Raw genomic sequence first — 19,876 nt, forward strand, 5'->3', positions numbered from 1 at the left:
AAAGAAATGACGATTAATTTATTTAGGATTATGGAAAACTACAAAAAATATTTATGAATTTGACAATTTTATTTTAAAATTTAAGTAAATATTAGCTTAATCAATTAATTCTTTTAAACTTAAAAACAAAAAACAAAAAATCAATACCCTTTTCTTTTTTTCGTTTCCTTTTTTTAATGTTATAGAGATAAAGAAAATATATGAAACTGAAAATTTCATTATAAATTTTTTTAAAAAAAAATAGTTAATTTGTTAATGCTTTTAATTAAATAAAAAATTACAAAAAGTAATGTTCCTTTTTTTTTTTTTTTTTGATATCATAGAGATAGAGAAAATCATTGTACAAGGCATTATCTATTACTTTTAAAGGTGTTTATTGATGTACTACTAGATTTAAATTTTACATATCATATTTCTTTAAAGAGCCGTTAATATATTTGTTTTAGTTTATAGAAATATCTTTCTTGGATTATTTTATTTGCATGCAGAAAAAAATAATAATTAAGTTTACTCATCATCTTAATCTCAAACTCAACTTGCATGCACCGAGAATTTTGGCATATTTTCTCTCCCATAACTTTAAAAATCATATCATCAACATATACTTGTATGACTAGTATGTCATTTTTGTCTCTTTTGGTGTTTGTTTAAGACCACTAAGCTTCTATTAGTATATAGACGTGATAAGAAAAATATGAATTTACAAAGTATTGTAGTTGCTCTTGATAGACTTCTTTCGCAATGTATACATTGAAAAAGCACTTTTTCCCATGCATTTGAGAAGATGTAAAGTCTTTAAAATAAACAAATGTCAATAGCATTCTAATGGCTTCGAACCATGCTACTAGGACAAAGGTTTCATCAACATAAACTTTTTCGTTCTTGATTTTACCCTTTTGCCACTAGCTTAGCCTTGTTCCTAATTATAACTTCATTTTCATTATGTTAGAGATGGAAGTAAATTAATCTATTAAAAAAAAGTAAATTAAGGCATTAAAGAATAAATAAATCAAGGTATTAAAGAAGAAATAAATCAAAATACAAAAAAGAAAATAAATCATATTGGTAAGAAGAAAGAAAATCAATGTATAATTACACATCTTTAATTAATTATAATTAATTATCTATTTCATTTTCTATTCTAAAAAATATGTATATACAGGATTGTAATATTTAACAAAATATATTAATAAAAAAATTATTTTTAATACGATACCAAAGTTTTAGGTTAAAAAATCTTTGAACTCTTTTATAAATCATATTCGACCTTCATTGTTGAAGAAAAAAAACCTAAAAAGGGTCAGACTTCGTAGCCAACCACCACCACCCCTGTCACTAGATATCACTAGTTGACCTTCATAGTCGATCCTATAACAGTTGCTACTCCAACAGTTGTCCACAAGTACTCATTGTTGCGCAAATATCTCTTTGTCACCTTCATTGCGACCAAATGCAAATGACTTCATGCAACCACATATTTCGGGTAAAATCTTTCGAGTAATTTTTTTCTTTTTGATAATTAATTACTATTAAATTCTTAAAATGATGTCGGAGAGTACATCCCAAGTTATGGTAGCAAATTAGAACATGACAACTTTAGATCTTAGTAAATTCAAAATATAGATTGAAAGATTAATGGTTCGACGTGAGTCCATGAAGAAACAAATAGGTACTGATTTATCAGTACAATCAGGTATAGTTTCCACTTTACTTAAACTAAATGTCTAAGATAAATCTTTTAAAAAATTTTATATTTTAGACTCGGGAGCCACAGATTATATGACCAATATTTGTAAATATTTTTGTACATATATTTTTATGCCTGAGTATTGGAAGCAATGACAATAATAAGCTTACCACTACCCTTATCCTGAAAAATATATTACATATTCCTAAATTGTGTATTAATTTTGTGTCAATAAGTAAACTATCACAAGACTTGAATTGTAAAGTCATATTTGATTTTTCTCATTGTAACTTTCAGGATCAGAATTCAAGGAAGATAATTGTATACACTAAAGGCAAAAATGGACAATACTACTTGGATTCACGTGAAAGATCTTTTTTTTTTTGCTATTATTATTGACCTTATATACAAGATTCGATTTCACCATTAAAGACTTAGGCATCCATTATTCTCTATCTTAAAAAGTGATGTTTTTATTATTAATTAAGAATTCAAAATATGGAGTGTACGTTGCGATATCTGTGAGATGTAAAACATAAGCGTGTGATATTTCTCATTAGGAATAAACAAAGTTTAATTCTATTTTTATTAATCCATAGTGATGTTTGGGGGCTATTTCCAAGGTTTAATGTTTATAAAATTCTATATTTTGTGTCATTTATTGACGATTGTACTAGAGTCACTTTTCTATTTTTATTTAAAATCAAATACAATGTTAGCCATATTTTACCTCAGTTTTGTAATATGTTATAAACTCAATTTGGAACATCCATAAAAAAATTTGTATTGGTAATGTCAATTTTTTTTTTCAATCACACATTTTCAACATTCTTCCACTAAGAAAGAATTCTTTATGAATAATCCTACGTCCACACCTCATAATAGAACAGAGTAACAGAATACCGGAATAGTCACCTTTTAATAACCATCAGAGCTTTTTTGTTTTCCAAAACAATATCCCAAAAAAATATATGAGCAGAGTTATCCTTATTGTTACATACATTATTAATCGTTTGCCCATAAGTATCCCTAATTTTAAAAGTTATCTTGAAATACTTCAACAATTTTATCCATCAATAAGTGTTAGAAACCATCTAGTCATTTATAAACTTGGATGTACTGATTTTATTCATATTCATTCCCATCAAAAAGAAAAATTAGATCCTCAAACCCTAAAACATGCCTTTATATGGTACTCCTCTACTTAAAAAGGGTACAAATGTTGTTATCCGCTCACCCAAAAATTTTATGTATCTACGAATATCACATTTGTTAGACAAGAATCTTACTTTACTCAATCTTATCTTTAATGGTAGCCAATATTAGAAGATAAATGATATAGAATTTGTAATGAATTTTAATCTACCACCATTGTCATAAATTCCAAAATCATCACCACAAGAAAATGTTTAAAATCCACCAGAAAACTCACTACCATGAGAAAACCATCAAAATTCATCATCTTAAAATATCATAGTAGACTTTAGATCTTTTCAAGTGTATACAATGAGGGAGATGTCGAATATTAAGTCAAAGTAGCTCTAAGAATCTAATCTTTAACCTAGAACTGAGGTAAATCATGAAAAACATCACATACTCCATTAATAATAATATATTTATTACAATTCGTAAAGGTAAAAAAAATGCACTAAACATACTCTAGACCCTATCTCATAATTTCTATTATTTAATAAGTGTTCATCAACCTATATATATTTTCTCATAAGTTTAAACAATGAGTATATCTCTAAGACAGTATCTAAGCCATTATCTTGTGAAAGATAGAAAAATGCTATAAGTATGGAAATGTAAGCATTTGAAAAGAACCACACTTGGAAATTTGTGGATCAATCAAAATGTAAGAAACTAGCAGGATGAAAATGAGTTTTCTCAATCAAATATAAAATAAATGGCACAATCGAGAATATAAAGCGAGATTGGTGGTAAAATGTTATATACAAACATATGGAATAAACTATTATAAGACATTTACATCAATAGCCAAGATGACTACTGTGCAAATCTTATTATCATTAGTTGTCCATTTTGACTAACAATTACAATACTTTGATATGAAAAATATCTTTTTGTATGGAAATCTAGAAGAAGAAATCTGCATGAATATTTCACCAATATTTGACAGATGAGCAAAACCAAATAAAATATGTAAACTTAATAAAACTTTATATATACTTAAGTAATCACCAAGAATATGGTTTGACAGGTTTGGTGTGATAAATCTGGGACTTAAGCAAACTCAAGGAGACCACATTATTTTCATCAAACACTCATAAACAAAGAGAGTTACAGCTTTTCTATTTTACGTTGATGATATTATAGTAACAGGAAATGATGAAAAGAACTAGATAAGTTAAAGGACAATAAAAACCATGTCTAATAAAAGAATTTGAAATTAAAGGACTAGATAAGTTGAAATATTTTTTAGCAATTGAAGTTGCTCACTCCAAATTTGAAAGTTTTATTTCTCAAAAAAGCACATTCATGATATATTAAAAGACATTAGTAAGCTAGTATATAAACTAGCTAGCACTCTCATTAATCTTAATCACAAACTATGAATAGAGAGGAAGATACACAGTAAATAAGAAAATGTATGAAAGATGAGATGTTAGATTGATTTACCCACCTATCCCACATAAGATCAAACATTACCTATACAATAAGTGTTGTAAACTAATTCATACATAATATGAAAGAAATGCACCTACAAGTAGCCTACAGAGTATTGTAATAGTTAAAAGGGTCATAATAGAAAAGAATTATATTTTAAAAAATGATAGATTACTCTTAGAAGTCTATACTGATGTAGATTATGCAGGATTGGTTGTAAATAGAAGATCTACTACAGGCTAGTGTACTTTCAGTTGAATCAACCTACTCATCTACAAAAGTAAGAAACAAAATGTAATTGTAAGATCAAGTGCAGAATCAAAGTTTTAGATAATAACATAAGGGATATATGAACTAAAATGGATAAAAAGAGTCTTGAAAAATCTTAAAATCAAGTGAAAAAATTATGTACCTATGCTGTGATAACAGGTCAACCATGAGTATCGTTCATAATCCATTGCAACATGACCATACCAAATACATTGAGATTGACAAATATTTCATCAAAGAAAAACTTGATAACAGTCTAATATGTACCCTATACATGTCTACTAATTCTCAATTAGCAGATGTGTTAACTAAATGTGTAAATAATCCTCCATCCAAACTCTCATAGACAAATTGGGAATTGACAACATTTATTTTCCAACTTGAGGGGAAGTGTTAAATATAAAAGTAATCAAGCTATTAGAGGAAACAAATCAAGGCATTTAAGAGAATAAATCAAGAAATCAAAGATGAAGTAAATCAAAATATTAAATAAGAAATAAATCAGAGCATTAAAGAGAAAAAATCAACACATCTGTAATTAATCATAATTAGTTGTTAATATCATTTTTTGTCATAGAAAATCTGTATACTAGAGTTGTGATACTTAACAAAATACATCAATAACAAAATCATTCTTAATACATTCATTTTATTTTTCTAAGTACCCATTTTATGTTAATTATGGTTATCTCCTTTAACTTTATGCACTAGGTTTCGCATCTCATTTCTCTTGAATTAATTAAGCTTCTTTTATATAGTACTCGTACAATTTTCATCATTTTATGTGTTTTTAAATGCATTAGGCTTAAAAGATAAACATTATATAGTTGTTTTCATTTCTTAATGAGGATCTAGTTCTTAGAATATTTGTCTTTTACGTGTTTATGAGCATACCTTTATTTTTTAAGTAGCTTAGAGTTGTTAACAACCTCTTTATTTGTGTTTCTAATGTGATTTTGAGGTATACATTGAGTTGTCAACTATGTAGCAGCCCCGGAAATTTAAAATGGAATTTATATTCAAAAATATCAAATGCGGAAGCGAGATCAAAATTTCAGTTAACATTCCTTACACGAAAACAAAAAACGTGCTCAAAATATAAAAGGTTAAACTAACAAAAAAAAAAGAAACTCGAAAGTAAAGCTATGAGTATGACTAAGGGAGTCTCTAGGCATCCCCTTCGTCGTCCTCCTGCGGAACGGGCTCGGGAACCATGTCTTCCTGATCTGAAATGATTAAATAAGGAATGAGCTACACTAGCCCAGTAAGGACATCACAATATCTCACCGTCACGGAGGTAAAGGTGGGTAGAAAACACAAAAGACCAATGGAGCATGATTTACGACAAATCTTTTTATTAATAATAAAACCTTTACCATCCACTTACCTCGGTGGAATTTATAAAACAATATACGAAAGCAATAACATTATCATAATCATGGAATCATATAAACTGTAAAACATAACACTTATCACGCCTTTTGTAATTCAATCATTATACAACATATCTTTTCCTCATTTACCAGCCTACTAGTATCCGTGGGGGTCCATAGGGGTCCCGCTACCCGTTAACCTTTAACATTCGTCATCAGATTCCAGGGCCGTCCCCATACCCCGTCCGGTATGGGCGCCAAAACCATAAACCTCAATACCTCGTCCGGTATGAGGGTGAAACGGGCCGTCCCCATACCCCGTCCGGTATGGGCGCCTTAACCATAAACCTCAATACCCCGTCCGGTATGATGGTGAAACGGGCCGTCCCCATACCCCGTCCGGTATGGGCACCAAAACACATAAGATCTCCATACCCCGTCCGGTATAGGAGACCACAATCCCGGTAGGGTTCCCTACGAACCCGGTCCGTCCACCATCTCCCAGGATATCTAGTCAGGCTGAACACATTATACAATTTCCATTCACATAATCTTTCATTCTCCTTTTCCCTCAGTCAGCATTACAATCACATACAAACAAGCAAAACGATAATTTATGTCAAACAGACAACATATAGCATCAATATCCCGGTCATTCAATCCATAATCAATAAAACAGTAAAATATGCACACGAAACTATAAAATGAAAACATCGAACCTCATGCTGTATTTAAAACTGTAAAACAGGCCAAATAACAGTTAACCGACAAACACACTAGACTCGAGCTCCATTAGCGACCTTAACCAATTTTACACATTCGTTGATTCATGAAATACCGTTTTATCATTTATTAGACTTTAAAACCGTGATAGGAAATAGGGTGAGGGGTCCTTACACGTTTCGGGGTTCGAACACGGTTTCACAGTGCGCTTGCAGGCTGTCTCTAATTTTTCCTGAATTTTCCTCGGGGAACTGAAACGCACTACTGGTACCTGCACGTGTTCCAAAAAATTCCAAATTAGGCCCAGGGCCCCTTTCGGCCCAAATCGCAACTCCGGCACGGCGGCTCCGCCGTGCTCCGACGACGGCGCCGCCGCTGGCGGCGGCGATTCACCTCGGGTTGGCTGTTTTCGGCCGTTTCCGGCTGAATTCGGCCACACTCGCATCGGTCCCTGGGAGAAAACAACCCTAGGGCCCTCGGGGGGCCAAAAAATCACGGAAAAACGGAGCTTACCGGCGGCGGCGCTCTCGGGTGCGGCGGCTCTCCGGCGAGGTTCGTGTTTTGGTGATTCGGCTCCGGTCAACCTGTAGAGAAAAGAATGGTGATCACGGTGATATAAAAATTGCATCAAACGGAGGCCGGGAAGGGCCTCATCGGAGGCAAAAACCGAGAAGGGGCGCAGCGGCGCCGCTGGGCTTCGGCCGTGTATTCCGGCCGTTTGGCCGGGATTTTGGCTCCGATTTGGCCACAGGAGGAATCAGCGTGGAAAAACAAGTCAGGAGTACGAAATTTACCTCGATCGGCGGTCGGAAATTCCTCCGGTGCGGCGGCGGGTGGCGGCGGCCGGCTTCTGGTTTGTCTTCTCCGGCGAGCGGCAGGCGGCTAGGGTTTGTGGTCTGGTGTGGGGGTTCTATTTATAACCTTTTGCCTTTTGATCTCAGCCGTCCATTTTGTTTTAATCTGGGCCATCCGATCACACGTTTGATCTAGGCCGTCCGATCGCGCATATGCGGATCGCCAACGTGGCCCTTTTTGGAACGACGTGGTCTTGCCACGTGGCAGGTCCCGGTTGGCCGGGACTGCTGACGTGGCTGCCGAAGTTGCTTCTTTTTTTTTTTTTTTCGGCCCCTTTCCGGGCGCTACAAACTACTTCTTTCTTATCATCAATATCATCGTTTTTAGGTTGTTCATAGGTTTTCTCATCAAACACTACATGAATGGACTCTTTGGCCACTAGGATTCTTTATTAAACATCATATAACTTTTGCTAGTTGAAGAATTCATGAAGATTCCTTTATAAGATTTTAGCATAAAATTTTCTCAAGTTATCTTTGTTATTGTTGAGGATATAAAACATGTACTTAAATGTATTAAAATACCCTATGTTGGCCTTTCTACCTTTGGACATCATAGGGTGTTTTATATAGGATTGGACATATTGATGTTATATTTAAAATATAGTAGATAGTATTGGATGCTTCTGCCCAAAAATATTTGACATGTTATTTTCACATAATATTGACATAGACATTTTATGTAATAGTTTATTTTCTTTTATAATTAAGAAAGATTACCCATATATATCTAGAATAGTCATCAGCAATGACGTATGCATATTGATGTCCGCCCATGGTAATAATTCTAGTTGGTCTAGGTAGAGCCACATGGAGGGGCTCTAGTGGCCTATATGTAGACACAATATTTTTAGATTTATTTTAACATCGGCTTATTTTCCTAATTGAAATGCATGATATGTTTGATTTTTTTTTTAAAAAAATTTCCTCCTTCAAAATTTTTGATGCGGAACCTCAAGACCTTTGCTTGAACCTTAAAACTCTTCAATCGGTTTAGAATAGAATTCAGATCACAAGTAAAAAGGAATCAAATTTGTTCAATCACCCAAATGGTAGAAGTTAAATAGAACCCAGAACCCAAGAAAGATAAATGATATTCTTTGGACTCAATCCAAACAAGCACCAAGAACAATTGAAATAGAAAATCAAAATTGAAATACAAGTGATAACAATTGTATTTCAAATCAACACCTTGTGCATAAAGTGAAAAGAAAGCCAAAACGCTCTCAATTCAATTCTGAAATATTTGATTACAATTCTTGATGTCCACAAAGAAGAGTTCCTTTAATATTTATAGCCAAAAAAGTCAATGATAAGTTATAACACAATAACTAAAATTATAAATCCCACAATAACTAGACTAATTATGTGGTAAGTACAATTGTAACTCCAATAATAACTAGGCTAATTATAGGCATGTAATTGTTATGTAACTCCTTGTAACTCTAATCTTCTGAACCAATACTACTAATTATTTGTGGCACCATATAGCTATGGATTAATTTTTGTAATAACACTAAAACAGGACTTAAGTCCAAATGAGTTATGCTTGACTATATAGGCTTAATTAACTTAAACTAAAATAAAACAATGCAAAATCCTTAAACAACTCAACTAATCTAGCCCATACACAAGGCTTATTCACCCATTACCAGTAAGACTCAAACAAGCCCAAATTATGCCAAATCATTTAAACATAATTAAAGTTACGAATTTGGGTTGTTCAAGAAGCTCATATTTGAACTTTTCACAATTGGTCAACCCATCATCTACATGTTTTTGAGTGAAGACTTGGAGTAACTTTTTAAGCTTCTTTGCCTTTGATCTTGTTATTGATCTGTTGAAACTTTCGAGGTTTGGGAACTTTATTTGTGTTTACGTTATTTGAAATTTACTCCAAGTCACATATTGATGCTCTTTAAGTATCTTGAGTGTTTTTAGCCTTGTTTGCATCATTTCCCCTCCCCTCAAAAGGATTCCTCCTCGAATCAATTCCTTCTTGAAAGTGCATCAACTACCACATTTTCTTTTCTTTGTTTATACTGGATCACATATGGGAAGGACTCTATGAATTTTATCTATTTTGCATGTTAAGCTTGCCTTGCCTTTTCAAATGCCTCAAAGATTCATGATCGGTGTGAATCACAAATTCTTTTGGTAACAAATAATGTTGTCATATCTCTAATGCTCTTACCAAAGCATAAAACTCTTTATCATAGGTGGAATAATTCAATTGTGCACCATTGAGCTTCTCACTAAAGTAACCAATGGGTCTTTTATCTTGCATAAGAACAACACCTATCCCAAGCCCAGAGGCATTACATTCAATTTCAAAAGTTGAATCAAAATTAGGCAATCGTAATAAAGGCGCATTACATAACTTTTCTTTTAATAAGGAAAACGCATGTTCTTGTTCTTTTTCCCAAATAAATTCCCTATCTTTTTCATGATTTCAGTTAAAGCGGCAGCAACGGTGCTAAAATCTTTAACAAATCTCCTATATAAACTTGCCAAACCATGAAAACTACTCACCTCACTTACACTTTTAGGTGTCGGCCACTCTTGAATAACTTTTATCTTTTCATTATCTATCTCGATTCCTTTTGCACTTATGAGATATCCTAAGAAAATGATGCTATCAATGCAAAATATACATTTCTTCATATTAGCATATAGTTGAAATTTGCACAATGTGTCAAACACTTGCCTTAAATGCATGACATGCTCATCAATAGATTTGCTATACACAAGAATGTCATCGAAGTAGACAACCACAAACTTTCTAATAAATTCACGTAAAACATACTTCATTAAACGCATGAAAGTACTTGGCACATTAGTTAAGCCAAATGGCATAACCAACCACTCATTTAACCCTTATTTTGTTTTAAAAGCAGTTTTTCATTCATCTCTTAGTTTCATTCTTATTTGGTGATAATCACTTTTAAGATCAATTTTAGAAAATATACAAGCACCATGCAACTCATCTAACATATCATCAAGTCGAGGAATTGGTTATCGATATTTTACCGTTATTTTGTTGATGGCTATACAATCAACACACATACGCCAACTACCATCTTTTTTGGATACAAATAAGACGGGCATTGTGCATGGGCTTAAACTTTCTCGAATGTGCCCCTTTTGTAAGAGCTCCTCCACTTGCCTTTGAAGCTCTTTGGTTTCCTCGAAATTGTTCCTATAGGCTGGTCTATTTGGTATGGCAGCCCCGGGAATGAAGTCAATTTGATGTTCAATCCCTCTCAAAGGTGGTAGACCTTGAGGTAGATCATCGGGAAAGACATCACTAAATTCCTGCAAAACTTCAACAACATTTGGCAAAGAATGGTCAAGTTCGTTAGTTGAGAAACAAGCTTCCTTGTACATGAGTACAATCATTGGCTTGTTAGAAAATAAAGCTTTTATCACATCTCTAATTTTAGCATAAAAGCTCATTTTCTTTCCCTCATTCTTTTCTATTGTCGAATGCACCTCTCTTTCTTTTTCCTTTTGATATTTATTTTTCCACTTTAATTTTCTCTCACTCTTTTTTCTTTTTCTTTTTTTTTTCTCTCAGCCTCTCTTTGTGCGAATTCATCATGGGAATTTTCAAGTTGCATTTGGTCTTCAAAAACTTGTTTAGGAGTTAAAGGAAGAAGAGTACACTTTTTGCCCATTTTTTCTACCATGTACCTATTGAGATAACCATCATGCATCACTCTTTTATTCCATTGACATGGTCTACCCAACAAAATATGACTAGCTTGCATAGGAACTACATCAAATTTCACCTCATCACTATACTTTCCAATAGTAAAAGGCACCCTCACTAGCTTATTAACTCTCACATCCCCATTATTGTTAAGCCATTGAAGTTTATAAGGTTTAGGATGTTTTATAGTTTCCAAACCCAATTTATCAACAAACGAGGTACTAGCCACATTTACACAACTACCCCTGTAACGCCCGGAAATTGAAAAAAAAAATGCCACGTCAGCAGCCACGTCAACAGACCCAGTCAGCAGTCCCGGCCAACCAGGACCTGCCATGTGGTAAAACCACGTCGACCGGGGACGGGCCACGTTGGCGATCCACGTATGCGCGATCGAACGGCCCAGATCAAGCGTGCGCACGGACGGCCCAGATTAAAACAAAATGGACGGCTGAGATCAAAAGGCAAAAGGGTATAAATAGAACCCCCACACCTGACCACAAAAACCCTAGTCGCCTGCCCTCGCCGGAGAAGACGAACCAGACGCCGGAGACGCCGGCCGCCGCCACCCGCCGCCGCACCGGGGAGATTTTCGACCGCCGATCGAGGTAAAATTCATACCCCCGACTCGTTTTTCCACGTTGATTTCCCCTGTGGCCAAATCGGAGCTAAAATCCCAGCCAAACGGCAGGAAAACACGGCCGAAACCCAGCGGCGCCGCCGCATCCCTTCTCGATTTTTGCCTCCGATGAGGCCCTTCCTGGCCTCCGTTTGATGCAATTTTTATATCACCGTGATCACCATTTTTTTCTCTACAGGTTGATCAGAGCCGAATCACCAAAACACAAACTTCACCAGAGAGCCGCCGCACCCGAGAGCACCGTCGCCGGTAAGCTTCGGTTTTTCGTAATTTTTTGGCTCCCCGAGGGCCCTAGGGTTGTTTTATCGCAATGCAAGTGTGGCCGAATTCGGCAGGAAACGGTCAAAAACGGCTAAACCGAGGAGAATCACCGCCGCAAGCGGCGGGGCCGTCGCCGGAGCACGGCGAAGCTACCGTGCCGGAATTGCGATATTGGCCAAAAAGGGGCCCTGAGCCTAATTTGGGATTTTTTGGAATACGTACAGGTACCAGTAGTGCATTTCAGTTCCCCGGGAAAAATTCAGGAAAAATTAGGGACAGCCTGTAGGCGCACTGTGAAGCCGTGTTCGGACCCCGAAACGTGTAAGGACCCCTCACCCTATTTCCTATCACGGTATTAAAGTTCAATAATGATAAAACGGTATTTTCTTAAATCAACGAATGTGTGAAATTGCTTAAGGTCGCTAATGGAGCCCGAGTCTAGTGTGTTTATCGGTTAACTGTCATTTGGCTTATTTTACAGTTTTAAATGCAGTATGAGGTTTGATGTTTTTATTTTATAGTTTCGTGTGCATATTTTAATGTTTTATTGATTATGGATTGAATGACTGGGACATTGATGCTGTATGTTGTCTGTTTGGCATAAATTACTGTTTTGCTTGTTTGTATGTGGATTAATGATGCTGACTGAGGAAAAAGAGAATGAAAGATTATGTAAATGGGTAATTGTATAATGTGGTCAGCCTGACTAGATATCCTGGGAGATGGTGGACGGACCGGGTCCGTAGGGAACCCTACCGGGATTGTGGTCTCCCATACCGGACGGGGTATAGAGATCTTTTGTGTTTTGGCGCCCATATCAGACGGGGTATGGGGACGGCCCGTTTCACCCTCATACCGGACGGGGTAATGAGGTTTATAGTTTTGGCGCCCATACCGGACGGGGTATGGGGACGGCCCTGGAATCTGATTTCAAGTGTTAAGAGTTAACGGGTAGCGGGACCCCTATGGATCCCCATGGATAGTAGTGGGCTGGTAAATGAGGAAAATATGTTGTGTAATGATTGAATTACAAAAGGCGTGATAAGTGTTATGTTATACAGTTTATATATGATTTCATGATGATGATAATGTTATGACTTTCGTATACTGTTTTATGAATTTCACCGTGGTAAGTGGATGGCGAAAGATTTATTATTGATAAAAGAATTTGTTGTAAATTATGCTCCATTGGTCTTTTTGTGTTTTCTACCCACATTTACCTCCGTGACGGTGATATATCGTGGTGTCCTTACTGGGCTAGTGAAGCTCATTTCTTATTTAATCATTTCAGATCAGGAAGACATTGTTCCCGAGCCCGTTCCGCAGGAGGACGACGAAGGGGACGCCTAAAAACTCCATAGTCATATTCGTAGCTTTTACTTTCAAGTTTCTCCTTTTGGTAGTTTGATCTTTTATATTTTGTGAGCACGTTTTTTGTTTTAGTGTAAGGGATGTTAATCGAATTTTTGACTTCGCTTCCGCATTTGATATTTTTAATACACATTTCATTTTAAATTTTCGGGGCCGTTACAGTTGGTATCAGAGCCGCATTTCCTTGGACCCATCCCTTACACAATAGTGCTTTAGAGTTATACTCACCGATATATCGTTACTCAATCATTTCTTGTGAATGCAGGTACACGGGAATGAGGAGAGGAAGGCCCCCACTAAACCGAGTGGCCCAAGATAATTCACTTCGGGAGGATTTAGACAGACTATTTGCGATGGTGGAGGCTCTCGTAGCTGCCCAGCAAAGGCAAGAGGAGAGAAGGGAGTTACCCGGACCTCCTCCGCTAGTGCAGGTTGAGCCCCTGCTACAGCAGGCTGATCCCGAGCCACCTCGGCAGGAGCCTGTTCCTCCACAGTACCACCCGGCACCACAGCCGCGGTACGACCCGGTACCACAGCCACGGTACCAGCAGGCACCGCCACAGCACATTCCAGTACCCCCACCACATCCGCAGGTGCCACCACAGGGTCCCCCAGTTTACTCTCAGTCGGCCCCAGTCCCTCTACCTCGGGACCCCGCTCATTCCTTGATCGACCCCGGCTTCATAGAGAGCTAAAGAAGACTGAACCCTTCTACTTTTTCAGGGGGATCCTCTTTTAAAGAGGCCCAATACTGGCTGGCAGAGACTGAGAGAGCTTTCGAGACCTTGGGAGTAGTTCCTGAGCAGAGGGCTGCCACTGCCTCCTACATGCTGGTAGGGGAAGCAGTACGCTGGTTGGAGCTCAAGCGGGCCACCCTGCCTGCACCAGCTACTTGGGAGCAGTTCCTAGCAGCCTTCCATGCGGAGTATCTCCCTAAACACATCCAACATCTAAAGGAAATGGAGTTTGCTCAATTGGTCCAGGGAAATATGACAGTGTCGGAGTATGCCCGTAAGTTCCTGGAGCTAGGCCGACATACCCCGGAGACATTGATGGATGAGGGCCGAAAGGCCAGGAAATTCCAGTGGGGTCTCCGCCCGGAGATCAGACAGCACTTACTGGTGATGGAGCTCGAGACATATTCGGCAGTCCTGGCAAAGGCGCAGATCATAGAAAGGAGCTTCGACACCCGCCCTCAGCTAGCGGGAAGTTCCCGACCCTCAGCCCCGCTCCGCAGGCCAGCACCTACCATGCCTGTCCAACCCAGTAAGAGGCCCAGACCCGCCGTCCAGGCCCCTCCTCAGGCTACGGGGGCAGCACGTGGGAAGATCTGCCAGTACTGCGGCAGGGATCACGGGGACCGACCCTGCTACGGCCTCAACAACACCTGTCGCATATGCGGCAGTGCCCAGCACTATGCAAGGGAATGCCCTAGGAACCAGAATCAAGGAAGGCCTCCAATCCAGGGCAGAGTTTACAACCTTACCCAGAAGGATGCCGACGCAGACCCGGACGTGGTACACGGTATGTATACTATCTCTGGCCACATTGACCTGGATGGCGAAAGATTTATTATTGATAAAAGAATTTGTTGTAAATTATGCTCCATTGGTCTTTTTGTGTTTTCTACCCACCTTTACCTCCGTGACGGTGATATATCGTGATGTCCTTACTGGGCTAGCGAAGCTCATTCCTTATTTAATCATTTCAGATCAGGAAGACATTGTTCCCGAGCCCGTTCCGCAGGAGGATGACGAAGGGGACGCCTAAAGACTCCATAGTCATATTCGTAGCTTTTACTTTCAAGTTTCTCCTTTAGATAGTTTGATCTTTTATATTTTGTGAGCACGTTTTTGGTTTTATTGTAAGGGATGTTAATCGAATTTTTGACTTCGCTTCCGCATTTGATATTTTTAATACACATTTCATTTTAAATTTCCGGGGCCGTTACAACCCCCATCAATAATCATGCTATACAATTTTTCATTCACTAGACATCTAGAATGAAAAATGTTCTCTCTTTGTAACTTAACCCCCTCATCATCTTTCCTTACTTGCGTATTCAAAACACGCCTAGAAACCAACAATCTACCTTCCATAGGCGTTTCCCCATCACTACTATCCTCCAAATGAGGCATTTCATCCTACACATCACTCTTATCATTCGTTTCAACATCATCACCACGCATCACCATTAACCTTTTATTTGGGTATTGAGATGCAATATGATCAAAACTCAAGCATCTAAAACACTTGATATCTCTATTCCTAGGAGTTTGGGAGTTAGAGATACCTTTATTTTTATTATTATTAGCATCTTTTGGCTTGGTTTTGTCATCTCTTTTGAGTTGGACAGCTTTGTTATCTCCCCTTCAATTCGGCCTCCAATTGAAATTTTAGGCCTAATAAGTGTTGGCTTGCCTTGTGTTCCCTTTTCGCTTTAATTGTCTTTCAATTTTTATAACCATGTGTCCTATATCATCAATCTCCACATAATGTTGAAGCTCTAAAATGTTGGTTATCTCTTTATTAAGGCCATTTAAGACCCTTGCCATAGTAGTTTCCCTATCCTCTTCAATATTAGCCCTTATCATGGCTATCTCCATCTCTTTGTAGTAGTCTTCTACACTCTTGTTCTCTTGTATAAGGCCTTGCAATTTTTGATTTAAGTCTTGTCCTTATAGTAGTGAGTAGGAACAAAGCACCTTCTCATGATAGCCTTCATTTCGGCCCAAGTGGAAATAGGTCTCTCTCCATTTCTCTTTTTACTTGTGATGAGTTGATCCCACCACACAATGACATACTCTCCAAACTCCACAGCCGCAAGCTTTATCTTTTTCTCCTCCGAATAATTGTGGCACTCAAAAATAAGCTCCACCTTGCGCTTCCATTTAAGATAAGCATTCAAATCATTTTTGCCTAGAAACGATGTGATTTTCATTTTGATGCTCCCAATGTTTTTATCAAGATCGTTTCAACCTCTACCATAATTTCGACCTTCATTGACTAAAGTAGCTTGGTCATCGAATTCTTCCTCCACTTCCTCATCAAAAGGTGGTGTTGGAAGTCTTCTTACCCCTGGATTAGTTTGGGAAGCTTCCCCTCTCATGGAATTTAACTCACGTTGTTGTTTCTCTAGTTTCTCATTCGTGTTACCAATAGCTAATTGAATCCTCTTAAATTGTTGTTGCATTACTTTGAGGATGAATTCTTGATCTTTTGATGTTCTTTCACTCCCTTGTGGCTCCATCTTTAAATCTGAAATTTTAATGACAAACAAAATAGATTGCAACCTCATAAATCACTCCCTCACGTATTTACTCTCATAGTTTGGGCACTCGTGTTCCATTCAATTTTGACTTTTACCCTCTTTTGAGCTCACACTCTTATTTTTTACCACTCAAGCAATCTTTTATAACTTTATACAAAAAGACCAATTCAAACAACAATTAATTATTACTATGTACTCAATTTTAATTAGAGATAACAAAAAATTCCTAAAGAAATAACATACACGAATTCAACTCTAGAAGCAAAGTAGAACAATCTAAACAATGAAGAGTACACACTTGATATAGAAATAAATATATGATGATTTTTATGTTAATTAGGCAATAACGAATCAATATTATTACTTCAAGATGTAATAAGAAGTAAATGGGCAGAAATATTAAATGAAAACTAAAGATGCAAGAAGAAAAAAATGGTGAATCTGAAATTTAATGCACGAAACTTGTAATTCTCAAATAAATCCACAAATTCTCCCCAAAACACTCAAATTAAGTGAAACAAACAGTTTTGGATGAAAACAAACTCAATTGAGGTGAGTTGTTTCCAAACAGCTTCAAAAATTACATAAACAATATTAACTAAATAAACAGCCTTGAAACGAGTTTTTCTTTTAAATTTTAAATGTATTTGAATGTTATATGAGTAAAACGAAAATAATAGCAGGTGTTTCAATTACATAATGTAGAATTGATTGAAGTGTGTTTTGCATAATTAAGCAAATTAGGCTAATTTGATTTTTTTTTTACTGAATGCAAATTTGTCTTTTTTTTGTATGCAAAAAATAATGAAAATAAAGATAACAAAATAAGGATAGACTAATTTACTTGGTGAACCAATACTCTGATACCAAATGATACAGAACCCCAAGATCTTTGCTTGAACCTTATAACTCTTTAATCGGTTTAGAACAGAATTTAGATCACAAGTAAAAAGTAATCAAATTTGTTCAATCACCCAAATGGTAGAAATTAAATAGAACCCAAAAAAGATAAATGATATCTCTTGAACCAAATCCAAACAAGCACCAAGAACAATTGAAATAGGAAATTAAAATTGAAATACAAGTGATAACAATTGTATTCCAAATCAACATCTTGTGCATAAAGTGAAAAGAAAGCCAAAACACTCTCAACTCAATTCTGAAATATTTGATTACAACTTTTGATGTCCACAAAGAAGAGCTCTTTTGGTATTTGTAGCCAAAGAAATCAATGATAAGTTATAATACAATAACTACAATTGTAACTCCTATAATAACTAAGCTAATTATGTGATAATTACAATTGTAACTCCAACAATAACTAAGCTAATTATAAGAATGTAATTGTTATGTAACTCCTTGTAACTCCAATCTTCTTAACAAATACTACTAATTATTTGTGGCACCATATAGTTATAGACTCATTCTTGTAATAACACTAAGACAAGACTTAAACCCAAACTGAGTTACACTTGAGACTATATGGGCTTAATTAGCTCAAACTAAAATAAAACAATCTAAAATACTTAAAACAACTCAACTAATCTAGCCCATAGACACCGTTTATTCACCTATTACCAATAAGACTCAAACAAGGCCAAATTATCCCAAATCATTTAAACTCAATTAAAGTTACGAATTTGGGTTGTTCAAAAAGCTCATATTTAAACTTTTCACAATTGGCTAACCCATTATCCACATGTTTTTGAGTGAAAACTTGGAGCAATTTTTTAAACTTCTTTATCTTTGCTCTTGTTACTGATCTGTTTAAACTTTCCAAGTATAGAAACTCTATTTGTGTTTACGTTATTTGAAATTTGCTCCAAGTCACCTATTGATACTCTTTGAGTATCTTGAGTGTTTTTAGCCCTATTTGCATCAAATTTCGTATATCAAAAGTTGCTATAAAATAGTTATGTTTATTATTTTAATTCTAATGTAGACGTGAAAAAAGATCCCAATCATTATTTTCATAAACATGTTCTTTCACCTTTAGTAGTCATAAATAATAAAAGTAAACATAACATAATTAAATTTCATACTTTTTATTAAGTATTAACATGTATTAAGAAATCTAACAAAAAAAAACTAATAGTTTTTTATATGTAACTCGGGATCAATAGCACAATCTAAAATCCTGTATATACATCAATAACCAGAAACTCAAAACCCTAAGAAAACTCTCCCTATTTGATTTGCACTCAACAAGGAAGTAAAAATAAAGGTAATAAGGAAAGAGAAAAATTAAAATTGACAAGATGCCATGAGATTTATCTCAATAAGTGATCTCAACTCCTTACTCAACAAGTTGGTCTAAGACACGCTTATTGAATTCATTCTTAAGAGATTTAAAGCTAAGATAAAAATGTTAAATTTTATTGATATTTTGAATTGTTATTACAAGTGAGGGTGGTGGTCACTATTTAGAGAGCTTACCATCTTTATATGGCTTAAACACTAAATTAAGAATCTTAAATCTAATTCTCAATTTTAATCTAAATAAAAGATTAAAACTTAACTTAAATTAAACTCAAATACTTAATTAAAAAAACTGTAATAAAAAATCCAGAATTAGATATAAACTAGAACTTCTTGGGCAACCTTAGATTCCTTTTCAGACTTCGAGACTTGTATTCCTCTCGGTTTTAGCTTCTTTATTTCCTTTTTTATTTTTGGTATGGATATTGACTTGAAGAAGGATTCAGTTTATGGTTTGGAAACAAATTATGTCTTAGTTTTGGGTAAGACTTCTCTTCTTGCCCGATCACTTTTCTTCTTCAAGCAATCTTCTTCTTCTCTCTAAATTCTGATTCTATAATGAATTCAATTATTGATTTTTGTTTATGTTTTGACTTAGGAAAATAGCATGCAGCTTGCTACTGGATGAAACATATCTTCATCCTCTGTGTTTTTCTGCTTTTCTTCATTTGGTTTCTTAATGGTCGAACAGTGTGCAGTTCTTCTTGTAGGTTCCCTTGCGTTTGAGTAGAAGTCTTCAAGCTCTAAAAAAGAAATATATGCTACTTTTTCCTAGCTAAACGATGCACATGCGTAAGCAAGTGGTGAACCTCCTTCCTCTCATC

At 35.9% G+C, this 19,876-nt stretch overlaps 1 protein-coding gene across 1 annotated transcript in view; it reads right to left on the bottom strand.

Annotated features, from left to right (window-relative positions):
* Positions 1-5,588: 5,588 nt before the first annotated feature.
* The window catches only part of LOC110812939 (uncharacterized), a 37,458-nt gene continuing 23,170 nt past the window's right edge, over positions 5,589-19,876 (bottom strand). Inside the window, exon 3 of the mRNA XM_088216240.1 lies at positions 5,589-5,814. The gene's annotated coding sequence lies outside the window, so the exon portion shown is untranslated. The remainder of the gene's footprint in view (positions 5,815-19,876) is intronic.

The sequence above is a fragment of the Carica papaya genome, chromosome 3 (genome assembly GCF_054855325.1).
Source record: "Carica papaya isolate Zhongbai chromosome 3, ASM5485532v1, whole genome shotgun sequence".
NCBI classification, from domain to species: domain Eukaryota; kingdom Viridiplantae; phylum Streptophyta; class Magnoliopsida; order Brassicales; family Caricaceae; genus Carica; species Carica papaya.